This window comes from Centropristis striata, chromosome 1, assembly GCF_030273125.1.
Source record: "Centropristis striata isolate RG_2023a ecotype Rhode Island chromosome 1, C.striata_1.0, whole genome shotgun sequence".
In the NCBI taxonomy this organism is placed as follows: Eukaryota; Metazoa; Chordata; class Actinopteri; order Perciformes; family Serranidae; genus Centropristis; species Centropristis striata.
In genome coordinates, this window is record NC_081517.1 from 38,835,452 (window position 1) to 38,857,083 (window position 21,632).

Consider the following 21,632-nt stretch of genomic DNA (forward strand, 5'->3'; position numbering starts at 1 on the left):
GGAAAGAAAAGAGGGAGACGCTCTTCTTCCCTCTTGTTGCACAATAATAAAATTACTTATTGGTAGGTGTGTCTGTTCACTTAACTTACAGCAAATAAGCACACATTACATTCATAGAAAGTCTGACAGAAGAAAGATGAAGTGACAGAAATAATTCCAAATCAAGTTGAATTTTTAAAATTAATTAAAAATTGTATAAAATATAAAGTTCACAGTTCACAGGTACTGTGCAGATATAAGTTGACCAACATTTAAAAAGGGGAATAAAAGTTCTGCAGACAAAGGAAAAGTACATTTGATTTCATATTGATTATTATTAGTGTCATGCACAAATATTATAACAGGCTCAAACAGTCTTATAAGACACCATCATTAAGAAAAAAAGATCAGAAATTGATGTTCTTTACTCACCATAATAAGGACAATTCTTCTCAGTCACACTAAGGGTTAAGCTTCTTTTTAAGTTCTTCTTGAAACTTTTCTCTTTGTGAAAGCTTTTGTAAAATGTTCAATTTATATTATTATTCATTTTTATTTGTTCTTGTTCATCTTATTTCTTGTACTTACTTTGTACTCATGTCCTTTTGTCTAATTCTCATTTTATCTTCCTTTGTAACACTGCTAAGAAAAGTGCTAAATTATTAAAGTTGTATTATTTCTATTTTAACTAATCATTTCAGCTCTACTTTTAAAGACGCATGTCAAAATCCAAGGCTGAGATATCCTTAATACCGAGTACTAGATTAGTTTAGGCCCACACTGAACCCTACATTTCCCATAATGCATCTCAATAACATCTTCCGTTAGATCCGCCCTGACTGATAAAAGCACAGATCTATAAACATACTTCCAGTGTGTAAAAGAGACTTTTCATGGAGCCAAACTGCTAGTTTTCAGTAGGAGAAGTAGTTTTCTGTGTGTAAACTGATTATCATGTGTAAAACTGGTAGAATACTGCTTTAAAGACATCCCTTCTTGGCAAGGAGCCTTTGCTGCATGTAATCTCTCCTATTTAACAAGAGTATCTGAGCACATTTTTTCTTTGCATTCCTTACTAATAGCTGTTTTATAGATTTAATAATCCTGCCTTACTGCTTCATTTCATTCATTCATAAACTGCTCTGTGTGAGAGTGTTCCAGATGTTCTTCTCTGCACACAACAAAGTAATATTTCCACTTAATGTCATAATCTCTGGCAGTGCCTCTTAAACCATCTGTCCTCTATGAAGTTACATCTGACACTCCTCGCAAAACTTCAAGTAAAACAAAAAAGGTGCAACATGCACTCAAAATTAAATTGGCTGGATTGTTTGGCAGGAAGCCCAGCTGCTACACTCAGCCATCCACACGGCTTCAGCTGGGCAGCGGTGCTTTTCACTCTCATTACGTATTACGTAATGGCACATTAGCACTGGAGGCTAGGAGAGGCTAGCGGGTCGATAACAGCACGGCTGAAAAAAGCTGGCCTTCACGCGGTCAAACGGGGGAGTAGCCGAAGGGCTGATCAATCCTGTTATTGCATAAACGTGCATGCCTGCACGCCAGTTTTAAAGCATTCAGATCATCACCAGGATTAATTCCTGCAACAGTTAGACGTTAATGAGGTGCAGATATTAAAGATTTACTTTTTTTCTATCCTATATTGTTGTATTTAATGCCCCTTTTTAACCTTTATTAGTTTTATCCTTAATTTATCCTTAATTTGCCGCTATTTTTCTAATTGTTGCCTTTGCTTTTAATACCTTGTGCACACACACATGCAAAAGAGAGTGAACTGCTCACACTGGAATAAATAAAGGTGGATTTCATTAAATACATCTAAATTATCTAAGTAAATGTAACTGCACTATCCAAGTAAAAAGTACTCCATTAGAAATAAAAGTCCTCATATTTTTCATACATTCATATCATTTTTGTACCTGAAAAGTCTATTTATTAAAAATAAATTAATAAATAAAATAATTGAGAAAAAAAAGGTTCTGCATTTAAAAATTTTACTTTAATTTATTCATCTTTAAAAATAGTTTATTATTAGGAATAAAATGTGCTCCATCGGGACTGTGAGGGTTTGATTTGATCAGAATTAGATTTAAAGTGGATCGGGAAAAGAGTATTTAAGTACAGATACAATATAATCAACTAAATCATTATTATTATTATTATACAGTATGGCCTCCTTGAGAGTGTTGAATATTTTGTTGATTATAACCACTGATGACTTACATTAGTGTTGGAGCTGGCTGAGATGAAGCCAATTTTACCTAGACTGCTGTTGTGCATCATGTTTTGTCAGACTATGTTTAGTGTTTTAAACGTATCTTCTCAGGTTGTACGTGGTGCTTGAGAAATTACCTCACACACCCACATACATATTCACTGCTGATAAAGCTGATCACAAACACATCTCCCCCCAAATACACAACAAAGTCCAACGGTCACACACTGTCTGAGATAAGAAACGGGACACACACACACGCACACACACTGGTAAAGATGTGTTTGGCTCATCAGGAGTTTGACTCAACAATGTATGGTGATTTTTAACCCTTTATCAGGCAAAGAACTATATTTGGTAACTTCAGGTAATATTTCGAGAAAAAAGTTGGTGAATCTGCGAGAAAAAGTTGCTTTTTCCCACTTTTTTCCCCACTTTTTTTCGTGTTGGTTTGTTTTTATCGGGGAACAACGTGATGGAGTCATTTTTGACCCTTAAGACAGCACAAGGGTTAAGGAATGGCAGTTTGTAAGAGTCTTCAAACATATTTGGGAAACTTTGAGGGCTTTTTTTCAGTTGGTTGAGAAGTTTTGTTGATAGTCCGGACTAATTTAATGTATATGTATTTTTCCTTTTATCCTGTTTTTTTTTTTACTACTGACTACTGTTATTTTGGAGTTAAAATGTAACACCAAAAAAGAGTCAAATTTACACTAACTCAGTGTAAAGGTACCAACACTCGAAAAAGTGTTAAATTAACACTCTGAGGTGTGGACCCATAACTTTAAAAGTGTTAAGATCAACTCTTACAGTGTTAATTTGGGTATGATTTTACTGTGTACACATTTAAAAGAGATAAAGCACAGAAATAAATAATGTTAGTTATTTTCAAGTCATTGAGGGAACCGACATTGAAGTGTCTCCCAAGATAAACCATATGACACTTAGAAATATAACCCCCTCTCAAAATAATAGTGATGTTTTAGTGTGACCCAGTAAAAAGACTTGGTGCTGTTTTGGCACGGTAAACATGAGCAGTCTGTCCAAAACCGCAATTTCACAGTGTGTGTTTGTTACTGACAAAAATTATATTATACTTCACCAAGAGCGGTGTTATTTTCGCAACAACAAAAAAATGTAGAAATGACTTTGGACGAAGGGCTAGCTAGCGTTAGCGCCACTTTAGCATGCTAGCTAGCAACTCCGAACCATAGCATCATCTTATCACGTTTTATATCTATGGTTACAAAGTGCATTACTCGTCTCACACAGCCAAAACGTCAAGCCAAACTTACCGTTTACTGCCGTTGCTCAATTTTTATGTTACAGTGAGACCAGCATGCATGCTAACCCCTAGCTCATAAAACAATTTAGCAGGTGTTCAGGTGGTAAGTAACAGCGTGACGAGTAAAGATACCATGGCTCACCACTGCAAAATGACCGGGTGCCCGAAGAGTAATATTAATATTAAAATACAATTTTATCAAATACTTCATGTACTTACTGAACAGTGTAACCGTTAAAAGTTGAGATGTAGCTCTATCTTAAGTTTAGACCGATTGACACGCAGCAGAGCGGTGTTGTACAGTGTAGGGGGCGACGTTAACACTTGAGGTGTGAAATACAGGATCAGAGTTTAGAGTAAGAATTTCGGAGTTAATATTTAAACATTTACACTTACAGGTTTGATTTAGTGACACTTCCTTTTTACACTCGGTTTTGACAACAACTATTTATCGACTGAGAGTTAATTATAATGGATTAACTCTATCCAGAGTATAATCAACTCTACTAGTGTATGTCTAGTTTAACACCAAGAATTCAACTCTTCTCAATTTGCTGTGCAATGTATGCATATATTGTGTCACAAATTTGTTTCACTTTAACTATTTTCAGCTTTCCGCTTTGTCACCTGTATGGTCTTTCTTGTTGTCTGTTTTTGTTGTCAAAAAAGCAATAAACAAAGTTAGGACAAAAACAAGGAATGGCAGTGTTGTTTGGACTGGAGGCCAAGGAGCAAGCAGCCCGTTCCAAACAGGAACGTTTTGACTGGGCACGGCACTAAATGTAATACTGAAACCAGTATCACTGTGCCAAAGGTGTTTCTAAGACATCAAGCTCACAGACACAAACAGTGTTAGTGATCAGCCAGTGTCACCATGTTTCTGCTCGTCTTATCAAAGCAGACTGACAGCTCTGATTTATGAACACTTTGCTGGCAGCCTTGTTACACACTGTATTTCCTCTTATTCAGCTCTTGGCTCTGGATTAAACCCTGGTGCTTCTAGTGTGTATGTGTGTGTGTGTGTGTGTGTGTGTGTGTGTGTGAGTTGTGGCAATTATCAATAAGGACAGGGCATGAGTCCTAAAAGCTTGTGACTCTTTCCAAAGAGCTGGAACCACAAAGGGCTCGCTCTCTAATGACAGATCACACAGTCGCAGACTAATAGCTGGCTGCTGTGAGAAAATGGAGCAGAGCCTTTGACACTGCAGACACACAATGACCTTCGCTTCCTCACTTTGTCATTCCTGATTAGCCGTCTGACTCTGTTGTGACTGTAAAACACCTGGTTTCAGTGCCAAGTGCAATCCAATGCTCCAGTTTGGAGCCTGAACTGCTGCATTGAGGTTTAAGCCGAATTAAATGCTCAAGTGTTTGCACCAACTGAGCAAATAGTTTAGTCCCATTCAAGTATATACTTAACTGAACAGGTGCAGTCAAAAACTGAATAAGTCCTCCAGAGCTATTGACGTCCCGTGTACACAGAAACCTCCATTAAAGACAGATTAATTTACATGTGTCATTCAGAAAGCAAATAAATGACTTCATGAGTGCATGGGGCTACACCTTTCTATAAATAAAACCTGTTTGCATCACTTCATACGGCACTAACATGCGAGTAGTGAGCAGACGAGGAAAGCAAGGTCAAGCTTTTTCAATAAATCTGTGATTTGCATGTTTGTTTACTGTGCAAATGAGGAGCCACACCTGCATTCAAACACAGGAAAGGTACTAATTCTACAACCCATCACACGGAAAAACACTTTAAAATGCTACAATTAATTTCATTCAATTTATATTCAATCAATCAATCAAACTTTATTTATATAGCGCTTTTCATACATATAAATGCAACTCAAAGTGCTTTACAAAAGAGAGAGAATTCTAAAGTATATTATAAAAACAAGGAGTGTGAATACAAAAAGTAAAATCTGCCAAAGTAAAGAAATGTGCAAACAGAGCCGTTAACATTCTAATATCTTAATTAGATATATAAATGGGAAAAAAAAGTATAGTTTGACTTAAAAATAGAAAACAGAAAACGTGTTAACACTTCATTTTGGGATAATGGAGGTGATTGAGGCAGATTTTTATTTGGTTTGTTTTTTATTGTGTGTCTCGGTCTTACTTTTTACAACATCTTTTGGGGTTTTATGGATCCCCGTATGTGTTTTTGCTTGTTTTGTAATCACTTCTTACATAATAAATAAATAAAATATAATATATACTTATAATGACTTCTTACACTTTTATTGAGTAAGAAATTATAACAAAACAAGCACACACAAAAAGATAAATAAAGCAGTCTGCTGGTTAGGGTGGTGGACTGGTCTTGTGGGATTATTACTTTATTTTTTTAAAATCATATTTTGTATATTTTATTATTATGGATTTTCTCTTGTAGACTGCAGAGTTTGAGAAAAAAAATCAAATAAGTTTGTTTTTTTTAAACAACTTCATCAAATGTCTACCAAATTTTCCAATCAGAATATATATAAAATATTTTAAAAATATATTTTCTCACTACACAACTGCAACAAGACTGAAATGTGCAGTAAGTTTATGGAGAAACTTCTATAAAAAAAAATGTAGATCCAACATGTCAAGTCTCAGATCTAAATCTACTCGTGTGTCTCAACAGGTAAAGGTGTGACTAAAGTAGACTGATACGATCACTGAGTTTCAGCTTTGCCAACTAAAGTTTTTGTCCAGTTTCGTTATCAAAAAATCAAAAAGATGTGAATCAGCAAACAGGATGTGATGCTGTCATCAAAGTATTTGATACGATGAACAGAAGTCATTTTAAAACTATGTTGCTGATGCCTGTGGTTACATGTAAAGACTCACATTTCATCATATGGGCGATTAAAGTACACGGTGTGATAATGATCTCACCTCAGGTTAGTTAAAATGCTACATGACTCACATGTTAGCATGCCCGTGCAGCGCAACGCGTTCCTTCATATCTGATTCACTGAAATATCTTCAATAACACAGCTGTTCCCATTCAGTGCTATCACAGCTTTGCTCACCTGCTTACATCAACTTTGGCAGCGAAACACAGTTTGTACAGCCAATAATCTCTGAATTCACATCAAAAGAAACACTCAGGAAAACTTGCCTTTAAATATAAAGAAGTTAGACTTAGATAAATTATGTGTGCTGTGATGATTGTAGACTTAAAGAATGCAATAATCCAGACAAACACACACACAACGTCTGGCATCCATGAGTACTATACTACAGCAAACATCGTCTGGGTTTGACGAGCTGGAAGCTAAATCAATTCCTTTATTGGCTTACGGTAAGAGGGTCCAGACTCAAGATGGGCTGGATGGCTGTGGTGCACACAACATATAATGATCAGAGAGAGAGAGGCAGTCAAGTACTTTGTTGTTCAAGTAGCTGATTATTTTGTTGTTGTTTGTTTGCTGTATGAAGCTTAACCCTTTATCAGGCAAAGCACTATATTTGGTAACTTCAGGTAATATTTCGAGAAAAAAGTTGCAAATTTACTAGATTAAAGTGGCAACTCTACAAGAAAAAAAGTTGCAGATTTAAGAGATTTAAAGTGGCAAATCTGGGCAAAAAAAGTTGCAGATTTACGAGAAAAAAGTGGGGAAAAAGAAACTTTTTTCTCCCAAGTACAGCACTTGATTAAATGTACTTCGTTAGTGCATCACTGATTTTTACAAACACAGAAAACATTTAATTCAAGACTGATCAGCCGTTTCCACTGTCTGTGTTCTGTATTCAAATACATATAAGTCATAAAGGATTTTACAAATCAATGCAGTTTTGTTGTCGTTACATTTTTCAACATGGTCACAACCTTTCTGGGTCATAATTAAGTCGTTTTGAGGTACTTTTCACTGGATAATTACTACACTGCAATTTATTTGATACCAGTTCCTAATTGCTTTACAGATTCTGATTAATTACTCAAATAATCAGGTGTAACAGTGTAAATATATGGTCATGTCTTTATTTTCCTTCTTTTCTGTGCAACTGGAGCACAGTGCATGTTTCCATGTATCTGTATGTAAAGCTGTCCTATTAAAAAATGGCAGGCCACTTAAAATGAAAAAGAAAATTCTCCCCCGTTATCGTACGAGGTAATTATAATTACGGATCATGTCACATCCTGGCACAGAGGAAAGGGTTTGTCTCAGGTCGTAGCCTCTGGAGAGTTTCTGTTATCTAGTATTAATTACAACTAAGCCGAGCTGCTCTGCAGACAGCCAGTGGCCTCTGCAGCTGAAGCTCCTGACACAATTAAAAATATTCAGCATCAAAGAGAGGGGTGCAGAAAATGAGCACAAAATGAGGCTTGATGTTCTAAAATTAGCTCCGGCAGCACCGCCTTAGGGTTTGATATGATGGTAAAGAGAGGCATTTTATTGCAGAATTTACTATATGTGATTAATATTAAATGACAAATAGGCTGAAGAGGATCAATTATTCAGCAAAGTCGACGAGCTCGTGCCTCAGAGCAGACCAAACAAGTCACACTTAAATTAACACAGTGTCAGTGAGCCATGCATCCATCCTAACCATAGTAACTGCAGTCAAGGTGAGTTTCACTTTCTGTGACTCAAGGGGGATTAGCTGCCTTTATATAGGCACAGCCGCTCTCCATAAACAATACACAGACAGCTGCAGTGCACGCTCCGCTATCAGGCTGAGGGAGGCCTCCGCTAATCAGATCACCCACATTAGCTAACTGCATTAGCCTGTTGTGATAGTCGACGACACACAGAATGTGCAGCTCGCTGACGGAGCACACGACCACAACAAACACTTAAAACTAGTATTTGAACTTCATTTAACCTTTACCTATACTCAGTCAGGAGGTACTGAGCTAAATGCTAACATCTCAATGATATTGGAACCTAGCTTTTGTTATGGTAGCTCTTAGTAGAGCTTTGTCAGATACTATTCTTTACACAAGTGTTTTATTGTGAAGGACAGACCGGAAGTAGTGTTGTTGTTCCGGTGGAGTATTGACTGTTGTTGTGAGAGCAAGCTGAGAGGAGGAATAAAAGTGAGACTTCTCCTGTTGAAGACAGCTATTCGTGTCCGTTTATTATTTTATTATCCATCTAGTATTGGCGCCCTTATACTCGGTTACAATATCTTAGAGTAGCATGTTTTTAACCCTTTATCAGGCAAAGAACTATACTTGGTAACTTCAGGTAATATTTTGAGAAAAAAATGCAAATTTACTAGATTAAAGTGGCATATCTACAAGAAAAAAAGTTGCAGATTTAAGAGATTTAAAGTGGCAAATCTGTGCGAAAAAAGTCGCAGATTTACGAGGAAAAAAGCAACTTTTTTCTCAGCAACTTTTTTTATTCACAACAATCCATTCGAGACATTTAACTGGAAAAGATAAATGTCAAACATGCTGGTTGCTCCACAGGAAAAGTTTGCAGATCACCAAACACGTAAGGATCCCCGACTCCGTCTGGAAACTACATTTCTTCAAAGTCCTCAAATTACTTTCTCTCCTTCAAAACAGGCTTAACACGGACCTAGTATTTGGGATCTTGTTGAGCTAATAAACAAATGTAAACAGAAGCCTCGTCAGGGAGCAAACGTACACTCGCTCCGACAGCATTTTTCATGAGGTACAACCATTAGGGCTACTTTAGGCCTCAGGAATCAATATGGTGAACACACACACATGCACAGATCAGTGTAAGAGGCCACTTCTCTACTTCTCATGAATAATGAATCAGACTCTGCTGACCCATCTGCTTCATGATTAAGACCCTCCAAGTCCAGAAAACAACAGCAGCGCACACACACAGAAACACTCCCGCTTAACACATTTAGGCCTAAAACGGCTGGAAAAAATGCCTGTAAAACCTATGGGCGATTTTAAAATAACTCCCTAAAACCTGAAGTTTTTTTGAAGTCATTTTATGTCATTTTTTGGTAATTCTGTGTCTTTTTTTGGTCATTTTGTCTTTTTTTGGTCATTTTGTGTCTTTTTTTGGTGATGATTTTAGTTCTGGAAAACTCCCATGTTGCATTGCGACACTCCCACAAGTATTCTGATGCATTTCATTGGCCAAGAGACCGAAAATGGGTGGAAAAAACTACAAATACTACAAAACGATGTATCCGCTTTCCAGGCTTTAATGGGTTAAATAAATACATCCTGTAGCTGCTGATGCACTTATAATCTATTTAAACCTCGAGGAAATAAAAAGCAAGTGGGTCCCAACATGAAGGGTCCTGAGATGTTTAGGAAGTCAGTAAGTATAAAGAAGCTTCTACATTTATTTTATCTTTGCAATTTCTGTTAAATACTGTATAGTTTTGCCTATTTATGCCATGAGGACTTACTGAAAAATACACAAAATCGCTTTTATTCAAGTGTTGGGAACCACCAGCTCGTATTTTAAAATTATCATGATAAATTTAGTTACCATAAATAGATTTATCCGACTTACATTAAATGCACTAATGTTGTTAAGCTCCAGGTGCAAGCCTTTCTCTTTGATATTTTCTTGTGAAATACTGGACATTTTTGCCTATTAAGGCCTATAAAAGTATGAAAATAACACTCTAAAGAAGGTATATCATGTTAATTTGTGAGGTTAGAAAAGTTGGCAACCACTAGAATCTCATAAGTCAAGATTTATGAATGATTTTCATTTTATAAAAAGGTTTTTTCATTAATTATTTACTCAAGTTATGTTCCATGCACTAATGCCTGAACACATGAAGTCCTGAGTGAGTGATCGGGGAGTAACGGGTTCAGGGGTCAACAGGGGACGTGGACTTGCAGACTGGGATGAACTCAAGACTAGTTATTTCCTCTACCTTCACACGTTTGTGTTGAGTTAATTCAAATAAAGAAAATTTAAAAGAAATACTGTGAGCTTTTTATATCTTCTGGAGAGATCATAAGAGGTCGCCATGGGGGATGTTTGTTCTGTGTCTGAAAGATATAATATTTTGTGATGTTCAATACTCAACTAGTGCTATTGTGAAATTTCTACTTAATATAAAACCAATAAAAACATTTTTTTTAAAACCCTTCACACTGGAGTGCTATGTATCTAAAAGATAAATACCTGGTGATTTTTGTAAAATCCCAGAAGATCATTAACGCTTACTGATGTTAAGAAGGTGTTACAACTTTTACATTATAACTTTAATCCTTGGCTTGTTTTCTTGCAATTTTGTGATTTTATTAGTATCAGATTTGTGTGTTACAGTACAGTATTTTTGATTTGTTTCTTGTAAATTTTCCACTTTAACCTCAGAGAATATTAAAAAAAATTTCCTCATGAATTGACGACTTTAATCAGAGAAATTCTGATCTTTTTCTGTATATGTACAATGGCCCTCATACTATTGTGATGTTACTGTGTTATTTTAATTTTTTTTGTACAAATATAAATCTATATTTCTATTTGGTCATATAAATGTCATGTCCAGCTGCCAGCACAGGAAACGGTTACTGAAAAGCGGGTTAAAAATCATTGAGGGTTCTGAAAATACATATGAAGTTTTCTTTAATGTGTTTTCAAAGATTGCCAGTTTTTTGTTTTTGTTTTTTCTTCCAGAAAATAGATCCTTGTGTCTGTGACTTAAGTGCAATTTGAAATGCAGAGGTATAAACTGTGGCCCCAGAACAGAAAGATTTAACCTGCAGGGTCACATTGTTTGTTTCCCTCTGTGTCCTAATGAAGTGTTGACTTTTCTCTCCTGCAGCCTGAAAAACTTGTGCAATCGACACGGTGAGCTGGCTGTTGCACAAATCCACAGACTCTCTCTCCCTATTTTTTTTTTAAGTAATCCCCTCCCTGTTTGCCCCACGTGGGAGCAGATAATCCTCAAACGGTCGGACAGCTGTCATGTCAGAAACGTGCAGGACGACCTGCAGAGACTGATCTGAGTGACAGTGATGTAACAGTACAGAGAAGCCCGGAGACACAAACAGGTCTTTTGAAGCCATCCATTGTTCGGAAAGTCATTATGCTTTGCAGTGGAAGTGAGCCGCATTGAAGAGAGCCAGCAGGAGCTGCTCCAGTCAGAGGCTGGAGGTCTGTAGACGGTCTATGTGTGACAATACCAGTGAGAGGTTCTGCGGTCACGTGCACTCTTCAGTTACATAAGAGCATTTTAGGATTTCCTAAACCATTGTCAGGACGAGTACAGTAATCATCCTGAACATCCAGCAGCAGATTGTTTCCTAAAGCTTGTGCACTCAAACATGGCAGATTTGTTTGAATCAGTTTGGCTGCTGCCTGGAGGCCATAAAGCACCAAGGGGATATAAAAATCAATCATCAGACATCCTCACTGTAATTTCAAAGATTGAAATAAAGTCATAATGTCAGATGATTAATTCACTTAATATGTAAAACACACCTCACCTGATGAAGAAAGTCAGTGATGATGCAGATCTGAATTGTGTATTGATGCAAAAATATAAAAAATAAAACAGCTGAAATGATCCATAGAAAATTAATCAGCAATTATTTTGTTAATCAATCAGTTAAGTCCATTTTCAAACATTTTCTCAAATGTGAAGATTTGCTGTTTTTCTAAGTTTGATCACATTTTAAATTGATTATTCTTTTTCAAATATTTGTATTTTTTCAACATCTACATAGTATTGATTTTATTAGTTTTCCCAATTATTATTATTATTATTTTGTTTATTATTTTTATATTTTTGTTTATTTATTTTCATTATTAATGTTTTCATTTATTTATTTATTTACTTATTTATTTTCCCTATGTTTTTTTACATTGTTTATAAAAGGAAAAGAAGCGGTGGATTAACATGTTTGTTATCTTTGAGAATGATGCTTCACAATAAAAACATTTTAAAAAGACAAATAATCACAACAACATAAGGTAAAATAATCAATAATGAAAAGTATTTGCAGAATTGTGGAATTTAAACTCTAATTAGTACGAGCACCAGCTCATGGTGGGTTACGTATAATAATGTTAGTACAGATGTTGCTGAATAACAGATTTTAAAAATTTTTGTTTTTACTCTGGATTTAAACATCATCCTGTCATGATGTCGATGGTTAGAGGTGTCACTGTGCAGAAATAAAGTGAATTTAACATGGAGGATTTTTTTTTGAAGACATAATCATAAACTTGAACAAAACAGCACCATCACTTGAAGTGGCCCTCAGCACTACTACATGCATTTGAGCATGAAATATTAAAAGCACAGTGTAAAAATGCACAAAATTACTTCTTGCAATTAATGTTGGTCTGCTGTTCTTGCACTGAAAAAAAAAGAAATCACAGTGTTTTTTTTTCTCCTTCAAACCTTTTGTATTCCTATTTATACTGTTATACATGCGTTTGAGCATGAAATATGTTAAGTTACTGCACTGTAAACATATTAAAAATTGCAGTTTAATCATATCTGGTTAAGTGCACGGTCCTATATGTGGCCCTGTGGAAGTGTCCATGAAAAATTGTGGCCCCCTCCAGCTACACAGTGTTGCTACACTGTGCTGTGCCTTTTTTAAATGTATGCTGTCCTGAAAAACTGTGAAAACAATTATCCCTTTGAGGACAATAAAGAACCTAACTAACTAACTAACTAACTAACTAACTAACTAATTTAAGTTGCCTATCCCTATTCTAGATAATGTGATTTTGTATCAACAGGTTCACGGACAGTTTGAGAGCAGTGACGTCACCTCGGTCGTGCTGACAGAGAGACCGGCCTTCATTAGGCTCAGTGAGCCACATGGGGAGTGGAGGCGGTGGAGTCAGGGATTTAAGGCCCCTGGGGGCTTTGTTCTCCAGGTATAGTCATGTATGAGGCATCATTTAGAGGCAGCATCAGGTTCTCCACCTTCTCCACCTACTCCTCCTCTTCCTCGAGGCTCCACGTGTGGTTTGACTCTGAAGCAGCAGAGGACATGGGAGGTGACCTCGTTCACCTTCAGGCTGTTTCTAACTTGTTACTAAATCAGTGATATATTCCAGCAGAACGGCACACAGGAATACACAGTGTTAGTTGCTGCTTGGAGACACATTTTTTTCAGTTTGGTTTGTTTGTCAGCAGAATTACGTAAAAACTACTGGCGGGATTTTCATGAAACTTGCTGAAAGGATAAATCCCTATGGGGCGAGGAAGAACCAAATCACGAGGCAGATTCACAGATTATTTTCACTTTGTTTAACGCTGTCAGGTAGCACATGGCCATGACAGGTCAGTGCTCTCAAGGTGCCCTTCTACGTCATCAATTGTTTTTAGTTTCAGCTGCTCTGATAAGAGACTCTTCTGCTTTTCTCTGTTTTAAAATAGTTGTTCATTTAATATTTGAGGATCATTTGGACATAAATACTTTCAAGATGGTATCTTGAGCTTTTTGAATCTGTGATGGTCATTTTTCACAGTTAATTCACCTTCTGCAGACTAAACCACTGTGTTATGCAGATTGTTCAGCAGGGATAATGTCCATCTTAGTTTAGCATGTTAGCATTGGCACTTATGACGAGGGATGCATTCATTGTGAAATTCTGGGCCTATACCGATGTTTCTTGCTGTTATTTATCGGCATAAACCTTTTGTGCCAAGGAAACAAAGAAATCTCCATTATTAAAATTAACTGAACGTATTTTAAAAAGGACAGTTTTGAGTCCGACCCCTAAAAACAAACATTTAGCTGGCAAAAAAGTGATGCAACACATCAGCTAAACATCGACCTCTGACATCACTGAATGTCATCTTATTTGCAGAAAGTCTGCTTGTAGTCAACAAGGCCGATATATATCGGTGCATCCCACATTATCACAGTGGACAACTGTCATTCGTTTTGCTGGACAAATAAAAATTGTGACGTGATGGAGAGGCTGTCTGAAGGATGGGATGACCAAATTCAGTTCCCTTCATCCTCAAGAGGCCTATTCATGCTGGCACAAATTATCAATTAGCAATAACAACTTTGTGCTGTGATGAGTCAAAAAAATAGATGAGTGGCGCTCAAGTAATGACTGTCCAGTCTTATTTATGGTTGAAAACCACTGTGTTGATTGAAGTCAAAGTATCCGAGTTACTCTGATTGTGAATAAAAATCCTTTGTCCATCCCTTCATCCTCAAAAGGTCTTCATCAGGCTGTAAAAATGTGTTGATATGTTTCAGTCTGGACTGAAGTAGTGGATCCACCAACACTGGCCACAAGCACAGCTGAAAATGTCAAATATTCTCATATTCAAATATTCCCAGCTTCTCAAATATATTTGGATTTATCTGAAGACTAATTAATATTAGAACAATGCTTAGTTACACACTTCCAACTGACCATAAAGCTTCGGGGGGGGGAAGAAGAAGAAGAAGAAGAAGAAGAAGAAGAAGAAGAAGAAGAAGAAGAAGAAGAAGAAGAAGAAGAAGAAGAAGAAGAAGAAGAAGAAGAAGAAGAAGAAGAAGAAGAAGAAGAAGAAGAAGAAGAAGAAGAAGAAGAAGAAGAAGAAGAAGAAGAAGAAGAAGAAGAAGAAGAAGAAGAAGAAGAAGAAGATTATTACCATCTTCTGTTGTCTTTAGTCATCTGTACACACCCACAACAGTCTGGACTGGTTCCATGATGACCCAACACCCTGTAATTAGTTTCTTCACCTCAGTGTGGAGTTACAACTAATGATCCATCAAAGTGCCACAAACTCGACACATTCAACAGTTCAAACAGCCGGAGAGCTGCGTGTGCTATCTGAGCTTCTTCTTATCAGCTGAAACCGCTCATTTATATTTAAGTGAAAATACATAAAGGCCATATAACAATAACAATGAATTTCATTTTTGAGAATCTGCATATTTTTTTCTTGTGTTTGTTTGTTTAGGAAATGTGGAAAAAAAGGCCATCACAGTCTCCCTCCAGTCTTCTTTAACCCTTTATTGGGCGAGGAACTATATTTGGTAACTTCAGCGGATATCCAAAATTAAGTCCCCATGTCTCTCTGTGAGGTCATAGAACCACATGGATTTATTCCAGCTAATCAGCACAGATCAGGCTACGTCACAGACAGTGACACCATGGCATCTGACCAATCAGTATGATAATAATATAATAATATTAACTTTATTGACCTTGACCTCCAATGTAAAAATGAAAAATTTAGAAAAAAAATCTGCAAGGAATAGTCGTACAAACAGAGTTATTCTCTATGACGGCCTAAAAATAAAAATACAAACAGAGAAAAAAGTTGCAAATTTACTAGATTAAAGTGGCAAATATGCGCGACAAGATTTACAAGAAAAAAATGGGGGAAAAGCAACTTTTTTCTCGCAGATTCACCACTTTAAATCTCATAAATCTGCGCATTTTTTTCTCGTAGATTTGCCGCTTTAATCTCGTAAACTTTTTTCTCAAAATATTGCCACCCCTCCCCCGGGTCCGTATGTTGTTGTTTGTTTTTTTTACACATTCTGGCTGTATGTAATATCCTCCAATATTCTCTAGGGTTGAAATTTGGAATTTGCAAGTATTTCAATGAGTGCCCTATTAAGGGTTAACTCAATTCAATTCATTTAATTCTACTCTATATATAGACCAGGATCACACATTTTCCTTAAAGGGCTTTACAGTCTGCACAGGGCACCACGCCCTCTGTTCTTAGACCCTCACAGCAGACCAAAAAAAGAGGGGAAGAAAAAACCTCAGGGAGAGCAACGGAGGAGGGATCAACTAATCGATCTTACTTCATGTGCCATTAAGTAGCTGCTCTGGAGCTTTCTATTTTATCACATGATCCCCATCAGCAGCAGATGATGATATAACATCCAGAAGTCAAGGAAATGTAGATGTTGGAATTTTCATTTTTACTGAGCACTTCTTCTTATCCATGTTGGCTTAACGGCCCCAAATCCCCAAAATCCCATCTTTCTATTAAGATCATGTGATGTGATGTTAAAGCGCCAGATGAGATATCACATGGACCTACAGATATTCAGTGTGTGAGAAGAAAACAATCTGTGCTATTTTTGACTTTTAATGAATAGATTCTTACAGATATAATTGTAAATTAACCCTCCTGTTATGTTGCGGGTCAAATTGACCCATTTCAAAGTTTAAAAATCTAAACAAAAGTAGTTAAAAGTATTTTTTCTAAAAAAGAAAGAAAAATCATATTTTTTATGAAAAAAGGAGTAACCCTGTGGTGAACGCTTATGTGTATTGTTCAATGTGATTGTATTGTGATTGTATATGACCTCATGTTTGTGTTGTGAAAAGAAAAAAAATTAAAGTATAAAAAAAAAAAAAGGAGTAAATTATCCTCATTGAACCATGATCTGTGAGAGGTAAAGAACACAATTGAACTTAATATTTATTGAAATGTTTAGCAATGGAATTATTAATTAAATATAAACAATATTTATTGGGATTTTTTTTTTACGTTTCTGACACTTTTGGACAATTAAACATGCCCGAGGTTATTTTTCTTCCTTAAAAAAAAAAAAAAAACGTTAACAGGAGATTTAATAAATCTGAAAAAATTTCAGCTCATTGTGTCTCATTTTCACGTGAGATTAAAAAAACAGAGTGCAGTCTTACAGGTAAATATCAACCGCTTTTGAGGTATAATTGTTTAATTAATAACTAACTAAATAACTAACTAACTATAACTGTTTGTCAAGAATACAGGTTATATCTTCTGTTATTTGTCGATCACTTTATTGCCCAACAGCAGCGTGGCACAGGCCAATAAGGCCCTCAGGCTCAAGGACATGTTTGCTCAGAAGCACGCCTTCAATTCACAGCAGCAATTACAGCAGGCAGGACTTTGACACCTGTTACCGTTTTTGAACCAACCTGAACTTAATTCTAGTCACTGTAGAAACAACAAAACAGAGCCTGTGAATAACTGAGTTTCCACATAGCAAACAGCGCAGTTCACAGGTTGGACGAGAGCGAGGGAATTCCAGGTATGTGTTAACAGTCTGAGCGATAACATACCAGTGATAAAAAGGTTTTTATGGTCTGACATGAAAGTGCACAACAGATTTCACTAGAGACAGAGTAGAATTAAATAAAAGCGTCTTCAGATGCCACGAACGCCTCATTAAAAGTCTGCATGTGGCTGTGTTGAGGGTTATTTTTGGCTGCAGGAGTTTTCTGTTTCCCACAAGTGAAGACGTGTTAGAAACTCATTAGTGTAATGCTCGTGTTGGCAGGAGTTTGCCATTAGGTGGATGACAGGCCGAGTTAGAAGGGTGGAGAGCTGGCATGACACCTCGCCACTTCACACGACTCCTAAAGTCAAGACACTGAAACAACCTGCAGGTTTGTGAAAGATGCATTTTTTGTCCAAGTGGCCTAATCAAACGTGGGGCAACATACACAAGCTGTCTGTAATGCTAACTCTTCATCTGGTTCACAGACTTTAGTAGTTTAGATACGAGACACTCGACTGTCCTGCTTTTATTACAGACATGTGAAGTAACCACGGACACGCCTCACTCGTGAACTCCAACAGTGCAGCGCTGCCTACACTGCAAAAAAAAGAAAAGTTGGGTGAACTCAAAATTTCAAGGCAACAAACTTAGATAAAATTTTAAGTTGGACAATTAAACAAAATATTTCAAGTTTTGTTTTTGAGTTTGCTAAACTCTGAATTTCTCTGGCATGATTGTAACGCCGCTATGAAATGTCAGCTAATGTTGTGACCACAATTTTGAGTTAGCATAGATACGCTAATGGCTACTCTTGTAGCTGTAACAAGCAGCAGTTAGCTGCTAGCATCAGTTAGCCGCTAGCATCAGTTAGCTGCTAGCTTTCGCTAATGACCGAATTTCACAACAAAGAAATAAGAGTTAGCAGAACTATTGTTCCTTGTTGTGAACCCCAACTTAAAGATATAAGTAACAACAACTCACCAACTTGTTTTTGAGCAGACAACTGGCTTCCTTTGTTGTGCTAACTTACATTATTGGCCTAAATGTCAGTAATTTATATTTCCAAGTTTTACCAAATTAAATCACTGTTTTAGGCCAAAAAATACAAGTTGGCTTTTTTGCAGTGTATGAGCAATGCAGAGAGAACACAGCAGAAACTCAAACAGATATTTGGCATCATTTTTGTCATACAGAAATTATTTTTGCATGATGGGAGTTCCTGACAGTATAATTACAGGGCAAACACTCACTGTAAGGTGTCTATTTATTATTCAATTACAGAAGAAATTTCTATATCAGCCACCATATTTGTTATTGATGAATTTTTGCCCTCTAAAATCAGTATTGGCCTCAAAAATCCCATATCGGTCGAGCTCTACAATTGAGCCTCATAAAACTGAAACTAATAGGCTGTAAGAAATTCATCTAACTTTAGCTGATAGATTTCTGTTCCAATTACAAATCTCTATCCAATCAGCACATCAGGCTAACAGTTTCCCTCTGTTTCCAGTCTTTATGCTAAGCTAAGCTAATTGCCTCCAGACATGAGTGATGTCAATCTAAGGAGCTACAGAGTTGACATGTTATGGGTGGGACACACTGGTTAGCAATATTATTAAATACATTTTATATATATATATATATATATATATATATATTTTTTTTTTTTTTTTTTTTTTTTTTTTTATTTATTTATTTTTTTTTAAAGCAGGATGTGAGACAGGGGTCCTCAAGATATAGCCAACTCAACTTTAATGTGCCAACATTTCAATAAAAAAATATTTTAAAACAAAAGTTATAATATTAGTACATTTCTGCACCTATTTTATCAGTAGGTATTGATCATTTTAGATTTTTAAGACTTTTCCAAATATTTTTTCAATTGTTTGAAGTCATGAATTCTTGTCTGGGACAAGGGTTTCCTCTGGCGCAGTGCAGGTTTAGAAGTTGGAAAAATTACAATAAAAAATGTTTTTGTTTCATATGAACAAATCCTCTGAAAAATAAATGTTCATCCTCAATAACGGAATTTGTGTCTGTCATTTTTTCGGTAGAACAGGTTTATTATATATGATATTATATATTAATATATTGGAAAATAAGCAAAAATCACACATGAAATAATCAAAACATGTTTTTATATTCAGTTTTTCAGTCAGTTCTGGAGCAATATAACACATAACAGTCTGAAATATTTATTTATCGAGCAGGTATTAAGCCGTGCTGTGTGCCCAGTGGGACCTGCCGCTGTGGAAGTGATGCCACACTGGAGGAGCCAGTTAGCACCAAGTCCTAAATTTCTGCTACATGTGGAGAACATTAGAGCCGGGTCATTAAACACAGAGCTCTCAAACTGCGTTTTCTTTTGTCTTAAGTTTGTTTACGTCCATTCAGACAAAAGTGAGCAAAAACAATGGATCCAAACCATCTGGTGAACTGTTGGACGGGCCGAGCAGCCGCCCACAGAGCCTCAATAACACACTTCACTGTGATGTTGAACTAATGACGTGTCTGCAGACATGAAGACGGCCTGAACTGAACTCAATGCCGTCATTTATGGTCAAATATAAAGATAAGGAACTGTGGCTGATGGGGCAGTTCAATACAGGATCAGTTTCACAATTCATTCATTTTAGCTGATTGTTTCATCTGAAGGACGTGAAAACAGTAAACAGACCATCACTGGCTCCCAGAATTCAATTGATTGTTTGTTTTGTTCAACCAATCATGAAAAACAAACAAAATATTAAATTTGAATTGATATAAAAAGATGGGAAAACTCCCATTTCTTTCATTTTTAAATCAACTGTGAGTCTTTTTATGACTTTTGGTTTCAGCACTATATGAACATTACGTAGTTTCAGTAGTATGCAGTAGGTGACAATTATTTATTTTTTATAGATTTTATGATCTACTGTTACTCGAAACGTCCATGCGGCAATATTAAAAAGTAAAATTTATGATCTTATACCAATGGAATATCTAATACACAGATTTATATGTAAGATGGATGACTTTTTAAAGATCTGGGCACCCTTCTTTAAATATGCTGGTAAACGACTCACAACTATTGTATTAAAAGGGATGATAGATGGCAATGAGGGAAACTGGCTAACTGATGTTTTTAGGTTATAAGAAAGGACATTAATTTACTTATAATTATTATTTTTAATTATCAAAAAAAATTAGCATTTTCTCTCAAAATGGAAATTGAGATTTTTGAAAAAAATGTTTTTTTTGTTGTTGTTTTTTTAACGACTCTTCACTTCTTTCCAGATGTGTATTTGCTACATCACTGTCAATCGTAATGGGACAGAGCATTTTCATTGTATTGTCTGTATTACGTAATAAGTAATTGGATATTTGTTTTTTGTGGCCACAGTGTGTTGTTTGTTGTTTTTGTTTATGTTGGAAAATGCACTAAAAAATATTAAAAAAATAAAATGAAAATAAAAAGTCAAATTTAAGTGCTTTTTTTCTTTAGGTCTTTAGTCAAGTAATATATTCATCAATTGACAGAAATGTACTGCTTTTACTACTTTTATTATCTATTATCTTTATCTATCTATTGTCATTACTTGCTGATTCCAGCCTCTCAAACATGCAGATTTTCTGCTTTGCTGAAACAAAGATGATGAAAAACTATTGTTTATTTCTTTGTTTGTCTTTGGACAGTTGGCAGGATAAAAAAAAAGGAATTTGAAGATTTTTCCTTGGAAATTATAGTGGCCATTTTTTCACCATTTTATAAATAATATAGCTAAAAAACTCCATGGATTAATCAAGAGAATAATCAGCAGATTAATCGATGATAAAAAAACAAACAAATAAATAAAAAAGTATCAAAAAATCCTCATATTAAAAAAAAAAACAGTATTTATGTTTCATTTAAAAATTATTAATATTATTGTTATTATTTATGCATTTATTTATTATTTTGGGGGGGAAGTTTGTATTCAGATAGTTTTGAACATAATAAAACTGGGTGGCATGTACATTAAAATTAACATTTCTTTTATATTAACAACCCAATATGATACATGTTAAAAAAACAAAATAAAACAAATAAGTGACCAAATCAGTTATCATTTGGGGTTTATTTTCATTTCTATCAACTCACTAACTCTAAATCGACTTGTCTTTTCATTACTACATAAGAATTTGTGTCATTTCCAGTGAAAAACAGACATTTTTGTCAACCTGCTGTTCAATTTTTTTTTTCTTGACATTCTTGACAACTGTGA

General features: G+C 35.7%; 1 protein-coding gene across 1 annotated transcript in view; it reads right to left on the reverse strand.

The window, feature by feature from the left end:
- coro2aa (coronin 2Aa) overlaps positions 1-21,632 on the reverse strand; it is a 50,924-nt gene that overhangs the window by 27,822 nt on the left and 1,470 nt on the right. The gene's annotated exons all lie outside the window — the stretch shown is intronic.